This window comes from Lagenorhynchus albirostris, chromosome 19 (assembly GCF_949774975.1).
Source record: "Lagenorhynchus albirostris chromosome 19, mLagAlb1.1, whole genome shotgun sequence".
NCBI lineage: Eukaryota > Metazoa > Chordata > Mammalia > Artiodactyla > Delphinidae > Lagenorhynchus > Lagenorhynchus albirostris.
Genome location: NC_083113.1, coordinates 17,455,524 through 17,463,009, shown reverse-complemented (window position 1 = coordinate 17,463,009; position 7,486 = coordinate 17,455,524).

Genomic DNA, 7,486 nt, shown 5'->3' with positions numbered 1-7,486 from the left:
GAGAGACGCCCGAGTCGCAGTTCCTTTTTGCCTCCTTGATACAGTTACCAGTAGCATCTACATCACCTGGGAACTTAGAAAAGCAGACTCTCAGGCAAAAAACTCAGACCCACTGAATCAAAATCTTCATTCTGTCAGACCCCCAGGCAATTTGTGTTCACATTGACATTTGAGGGGCACTCCTGCACGGTGCTTCTCAACCCTGGCTGCGTGTTGGAATCCCCCAGGAGCTTTAAAAATCGCTTGAGGCGGGGCTTCCCTGGTGGCGCAGTGGTTGAGAGTCTGCCTGCCGATGCAGGGGACACGGGTTCGTGCCCCGATCCGGGAAGATCCCACATGCCGCGGAGCGGCTGGGCCCGTGAGCCATGGCCGCTGAGCCTGCGCGTCCGGAGCCTGTGCTCCACAATGGGAGAGGCCACAACAGTGAGAAGCCCGCGTACCGCAAAAAAAAAAAAAAAAAAAAAAAATCGCTTGAGGCAAGGGGACCACTCCCCAGGAATTCTGATTATAACGGTCCTGAGGTCCGGACTGTTAAAAGCTCCTCTGAGGATTTTAATGTGCAGCCAAGGTTGAGAATCGCTGCGAGTGTAGCTCATTCCACACTGGAAGAACCCTGTGCATAAGCTATCGTTCGTCCACCTGGGTGTAGACACCGAGAAGGACATAAAGCCCCAGACCTCAGGGGCCTCCAAGTTCTAGTGAAGTCAGGGCAACATGAAAATGTGAAACACTGAGGCAGTGTTATCTTGTTTTCAAAGTGCTTCAAAGACCTAGGTCAAACACCGGCTCCTCAGACAGAAATTCTACCCCACCCCCCAACATGCTTTGCGATGATACTCCCCGATAGGTGCTCCCTGACCCGTGACGGTGCCTCCTGATCTCCACCGGGGACTCCTGGAGAGCAAGAAATGTGTTGATTCGTTCCTGCAATGTGTTTGCTCAATGAAGCACCCTCCACAATTACTACAGTAACCTGGGCAGACTCCCCGGCTGGTGGTGGAACCTGTGAGCTGAACTTCAAGGAATAAGGTACCTGGAGGATAGAGGAACTTGGCAGTGTTAGGACAGACTTTTAAAAATCTTTGTTCTTCCCTATTTATATAGCGCTTTACAGTCCGATGCACATTCTTTCGTTTTCACAATACCGATCTGTGTTAAGTTACAGTAGGTTAACCCTTCAGTAGTGGAAAACTGAGTGACAGAGAGGTGACCAGACATGATGAAATTTGCAGGATGAGTCAGAAGAATTAGAAGAAGAAATTGCTTTCCTAAATTTTCTGATTTTCTAAGTGCTATTTCCAAGATGTGGCAATATCCAACTTCTGACCTCTCTTTCCTCACTGTTTGGGAGCATTTCTGGAAACTTTGTTTTTCCTTCTTCATTCTCCTCCCCCAGGTGGAGGGTTTGTTTTGTCATTCTGGAATTTTTGGTTTATCTCCTACCTAATCTCCACGAAGTTATATGACTTCTCTTTTTCCATAGAGGATTCACCAGGTGTGGAGTAAATTCTCAGGATGTGCTAGCAATAATGATAATGATTTCATTGTATGATTCTTCAATGCAAAGAACTTATTTCTCATTGTGCCTCTAGCACTTTAACAAAATATTTGTGGAATGAATGAATCACAAATGAAGTGAGAAGATTTGCGAAATTAAATCTGAGAAACGGAAGAAGATGCAGAAGATTAATCCAGCCATGAGTCTGAGGTGGGGTGGTGGGGTGTGGTTCTAACCTCTGAACCAAGAGCTGTGAAGGATGATGTATGTAGAAATACTGCCGGCACCATGGGAGGGAGCTGGTTTTATCTTCTCAAATAATGGCCAACTCTCTTATCAGTGCTCTCTATGGTACAGGAAAAAGATGTTAAAGTCTGGACGTATTTCCCGCTCAAATGAAATGCTGTAAATTTCTTTGAAGAATTCAATGAGCCTCCAGATACTGACCCTTCCGATAAAGGCCTCCCTGCTCCCCTTCCTTCTGTCAAGTGTTCTTTCTCCTCTGGGGTAGAAACACTTCTCCTTCCTGGGTCCCCAAACAACCCTTCTCCTGCAAACATTTGAAGTGTAGGAAGGATATGAAAGGTTGTGCTCTGGCTTCATCCCGTGTTTCTGCCCCATCAGGATGCTCTGAGGCCCCACAGCCCAGGCCCACCCCTCCCTCATAAGCTACCCTTGACTTTCTCCCCTTGCTCTCCTTCCACCATCTCCCACTTTCTTCCTGGAGACTTGGCCATCCAAGGGCTGCAGTGCCTGTCCAGGGTGGTGCTGTGGCCAAGACATGGGTCCTGCTCAGCCCCACTCTGCCCTTGGCACCAAGAATCAGTGTTGGTGTCGTAGGCCTTCTGTTCACTCCTGGTCCCATACTTAGGGGCTCATGAGGGCCAGGTGATGGTGGGAGAGAGGCTACTGCTGGTGGACACTCAGGAATGGCAGCTTCGCTGCTGCGCCCAGGCTTTCTCTAGCTATGGTGAGCGGGGGCTGCTCTTCATTGCGGTGCGTGGGCTCCTCATTGCAGCGGCTTCTCTCATTGCGGAGCACAGGCTCTAGGCGTGTGGGCTTCAGTAGTTGTGGCACACGGGCTCAGTAGTTGTGCCTCGCGGGCTCTAGAGCGCAGGCTCAGTAGTTGTGGCACACGGGCTTAGTTGTTCCGTGGTATGTGGGATCTTCTCGGACCAGGGCTCGAACCTGTGTCCCCTGCATTGGAAGGCAGATTTTTAACCACTGGACCACCAGGGAAGTCCCAGTGGGTCCTTGTCATTTATCTATTTTATATACAGTAGTGTGTATATGTTAATCCCAAATTCCTAATATATCCCTTCTTTCCCCTTTGGTAACCATTAGTTTGCTTTCTATGTCCAAAACAGTTATTTTCTACAGAAAATCTTGTATTTGGTCCTGAGAAATCCTTGTAGAAATGAACCCAAATGGAGAAAAAATGCGGTTAGGTTTTAGAACAGGCCATCCTTTCTTAGACTATGTCTCGGGTCCCTCCTTCCAGTTTTTAGGGTGAGAATAAAGTTTATAAAATTAGAAGACAGAACAGAAAAATAGGTGCTAGGAAGGAAACTGGGGAGAAGAAGGAAACCCTTGGGAGGGATGCCCAGTCCTTAATGCTCTAGTTGACAAAATGTAAAAAATCCATCTTCATCCCTCCTACCTTGTCCTTGTCAAGGTGCTGATTCCTTGGGAACTCAAGGTACACTACGCCTCCTCCCCAGAAAGTCCCAAGTTTAAGGGCAGGAAATGGTCTTGGACTGGGTGCCTTTGCTCTGAGAGCGGCAGCACAAACAATTCAACCCAAGATGGTGAAGAGACAAAGCAGAAGTTCAAGAGAAACAGATGCCCCAGTGATACGGTATGGGAGGTCGAGGCAGAGGGTGGCTGGGAGGCACTGTCCAGCTTGCCCCACAGACAGCCAGTGAGCACCTGTTCTGTAGAAATGGAGCTCAGTCTAGCCCAAAGGCAGAGCTCTCAATATGCAAACAAAGAACTGAAGGGGAGGACGCCAGGCAATTTGGGACTTTCCAGGGTGGAGGGTGTGGGAAGGGATTTGCTAAAATCAGACACACTTGGGGGAAGAAACCTTGCACAGAGAGCGTGGGTGAGATTAGGTAAGAAGTCAAAACTTACCAGACCATGTGAATACACTCAGAGAAGAAATCAGAAGGCACAGTTCATTGGAAACAGATAGATAACAGTCGGGAAATCTTGAAGTATCTGGGGAGCGCAAATATCTCATTATTGCTTATTATTTGTCAGAAACACACAAGCCCACGCTCTCTTGAGCACCCACACAGGAGTGGAGGATGGAAGTAGTACTGACTCTCTCATCAACTCTTCATGTGGAAAAATGCTCCAGAAATGGCACACAATCAGGACCCCCTCAACTCACCCCCACCCCAGCTGGGAGGAGACTCCAGTGGGAGTTTCGTGGCCCTGCTACTCTCCTGAACGAGGGAAAGCAGAAATAATGGAATAAGAGGCAGGTGGTTTTCAACCCACAGAGCTTTTCCGATGGGGGAACATGGGGACCTTCACGTGGGAGCCTCACGTGCGGTGTTCTTAGGTAGCCCTGCTCCGTTTGAGATTTCGTTACGGCACACCAGCCCTTCCTGTGTTTCCAAGGACATTAAGTGCTAAAGAGTTTCCTTCTCTCCACAGTCCTGAGGCCAGCCACGAACTTCCCTCAGAGATCTGTCTGCAAAAGCCAAGATCAGAAAAGGTAAAGACGACACTGGCTGTAAGCCCAGGTCCCCCACATCACTCAGCCCCTAAGAGGGAATCTGAGTCAAGCTCGATGTCTCCTGAAGACATTAATCTTGTGCAGGAAGAGAAGGGTGGGTTCTGGGAAAAGATATGCCAGGGGAGGGGAGGGACGTCTTGACTCCAGGCCTCTTGGGGGGGTTGATCACGTCAACATGCTGGGGACTCCCGGGGCCAGCCCTGACCTCTGTTTGCCAGCTGCCCACTGGACCTCTCCACCTGGAGCATGCACGGGCATCACCAACAAGTTATCCTAAATAGAACTCTTGAGGTTTTTCTGCAAAACATTTTCTCATTTCTGTCTTCCTTTGCCCCCTCAGTGAAACCACAGGCTGGGCCCCACTTCTAAATACGGACCAAGGATCATGAATATTTGAGGAAAGCCTCTAACGTGAAAAGCCAAGAGATTCCTAAAGAAAAGCAAAGTGGGAAGACTTTCCATCCCAGATATCAAGACTAGTTATGAAACTACACATAGGTATATTATACTTATGTGTATATATGTATAAAATACATACCTGTTTATATCTGCGTTTATACATATGGTGATTAGGGATGTATAACTAGCATAGTGTGGTTTCTGCACAGGGATAGACAAATGAAGCTCTGAAACACGCATGGATGGATGGATAGATGGGTGGATGGATGGGTAGATGGATAGATAGATACTTGATGTGTGACAGAAGGAACACAAAGACGCATGTAAAGGAATGTTCACGCCAGCACTATTTTCAACAGTCCAAACTGGGAAGCCCTCAAATATCCATCAACATAGTCAATAAGTACATAGCGGTATTCATCTACAATTTATTTCAGCAGTGGACTGCTATACGACATTAAAAATGAAGACGTTTCAGCCACACACAATAAAGTCGATGATTCACAAACAGAATGTTAGAGGGAAAAAGCCAAGTACAAAAGACTTCAAGGTGTGTTACTCTATTTCTATGAAGTTCAGAAGCAGGGGCTTCCCTGGTGGCGCAGTGGGTGAGAGTCCGCCTGCCGATGCAGGGGACACGGGTTCGTGTCCCCATCCAGGAGGATCCCACATGCCGCGGAGCGGCTGGGCCCGTAAGCCATGGCCGCTGAGCCTGTGCGTCCGGAGCCTGTGCGTCCGGAGCCTGTGCGTCCGGAGCCTGTGCTCCGCAACGGGAGAGGCCACAACAGTGAGAGGCCCACGTACCCCCCCCCAAAAAAAACAAAACAAAACACTAAACTGGGCTGTTGGGAAACATATGCTCAGGTAGTGAAACGCTAAAGAAACGCAAAGGAAGGCATTAACATAGAAGTCGGAGTGTACTTGTCTTTGGAGGGGAGGAGGGTTTGCCTGGGAAGCGTCGCTTGGTGGCATCTGGCGGAGGGTAGGGGGCGGGTTGGGCAGCAACATGCTTTTTCTTGACTTGGGCGGTGGGTCTAATGGGAGCTCTTTTTATGATTATATATTAAGCTATTTACATTTTATGCCTTTTTTGGTGTGTATTATCTGTCACAAAAAGCTTTTTGAAAACATAAAATACCAAAGGGAAAACGAATCTAAGAAAAGATATGAAAGAACTTGGTAAGGAACATTATTTTTCAAAAGTAACTTAGCACATGGTGGTGGCGGCTGAGGAACAATGAATGAACTTAATGCTCCTGAACTGTACACTTAAAAAGGTTGAGACAGTAACTTTTATGTTATGTGCATTTCGCCACGACTTAAAAAAAAAAAACCTAAACTCTCAGAGAGGACATTAACACACACCTAAATATGTGGAGTGTGACCCCATGTGGACGTTTTGGAAAACTCAGTATTGTAAAGATATCAATTGTTTGCTAGAGCATAACAATGAAACTCTCATTGTTGATTTTTCCCCCTTGGAACTTGACAAACTGACGCTGGTAGAACAGGAACAACACAGAAAGACTTGCTTCACCAGATATCAAGACTTACTTAAAGATAAAGTAATTGAGGAGATACCTTATAGACTCAGAGTCAGGCAGATCCACAGATCCAGCCTGGGCGCTTAGAGACAGAGCCCACAGGTGAGGCACAGACGGCCGGTCAATCAGGCGGACGCTGGCTAACCCAGGAGTCACCCAGGAAGCACATCCAGGAACATTCAGGGCAGCTCCGCTGTTCATCAGAGCAGAGAGCCGGAAACAACCCAGGGTCTATGGGCAAGAAAAATGGATAAATAAATCGTGGTGTTCATTTCACAAAGGAATATTGTGCAGCAGCAAAAATAGGTGAAGTGTAACTACCTGCTCCCCTAGGGATGAATCTTAGAAATAATGCTGAGTGAGAAAAGCTAGACACAGAAGATGACACATGGAATGACTCCATTTTATAAAGCTCAAAAGCAAGTAAAGCTAAAAATGATCATGTTTAGGAAGGCATACCAATCTGATTTCAAAACAGCAATTAAAAGACGTGAAGCGGGCTTCCCTGGTGGCGCAGTGGTTGGGAGTCCGCCTGCCGATGCAGAGGACACGGGTTCGTGCCCCGGTCTGGGAAGATCCCACATGCCGCGAAGCGGCTGGGCCCGTGGGCCATGGCCGCTGGGTCTGCGCGTCCGGAGCCTGTGCTCCGCAGCGGGAGAGGCCACAGCAGTGAGAGGCCCGCGTACCGCAAAAACAAAACAAAACAAAACAAGACAGCAATTAAAAGACGTGAAGGAATGATAACTGACAAATGAGGGGTGATGGAGGCTTTTCGAAGAGAGGCAGGGGTGGGATAAGGCAGTCACAGGGGGACTCACAGTATGTGCTGGCTCTCAGATTGGGTGTGGAGGATCATGGGGTTCATTTTACTGTTAAACTTGGTAACTCACAAGTAGGGTGCAGACGTCCTTTACCATGTGTCAATTATTACATAATAAAATTGGAAAAGAGCTAAGCCACGGGGAATGCCAGCTTTTACAGAGCAGGTGGAGGAGACAGAGCTGTGTACAAAAGTGAGGTGGAGCTGTCAGCGGGATGCCCTTGAGGCCAAGAGAACCCACCAGAAAGAAGAGGGGACTCCCAGGCTCCCGCCTCTAGGAGCAGGGCTGGAAGATGCGGACTGGAGAGAGTCTCAGATTTGGCCACCTGGGGGTGATGTCTGGGGTTGGAGGAGCAGTCCTGGGGGAGAAGTGGGGACAGGAGGGACATCGTGCTGGCTGCCGCCAACAGGAGACATGGAGCAATAGAGGCCTAGGGTGAGGACAGCCCCTTGTTCCACAGGCAGTCAAGAGGGAAGGG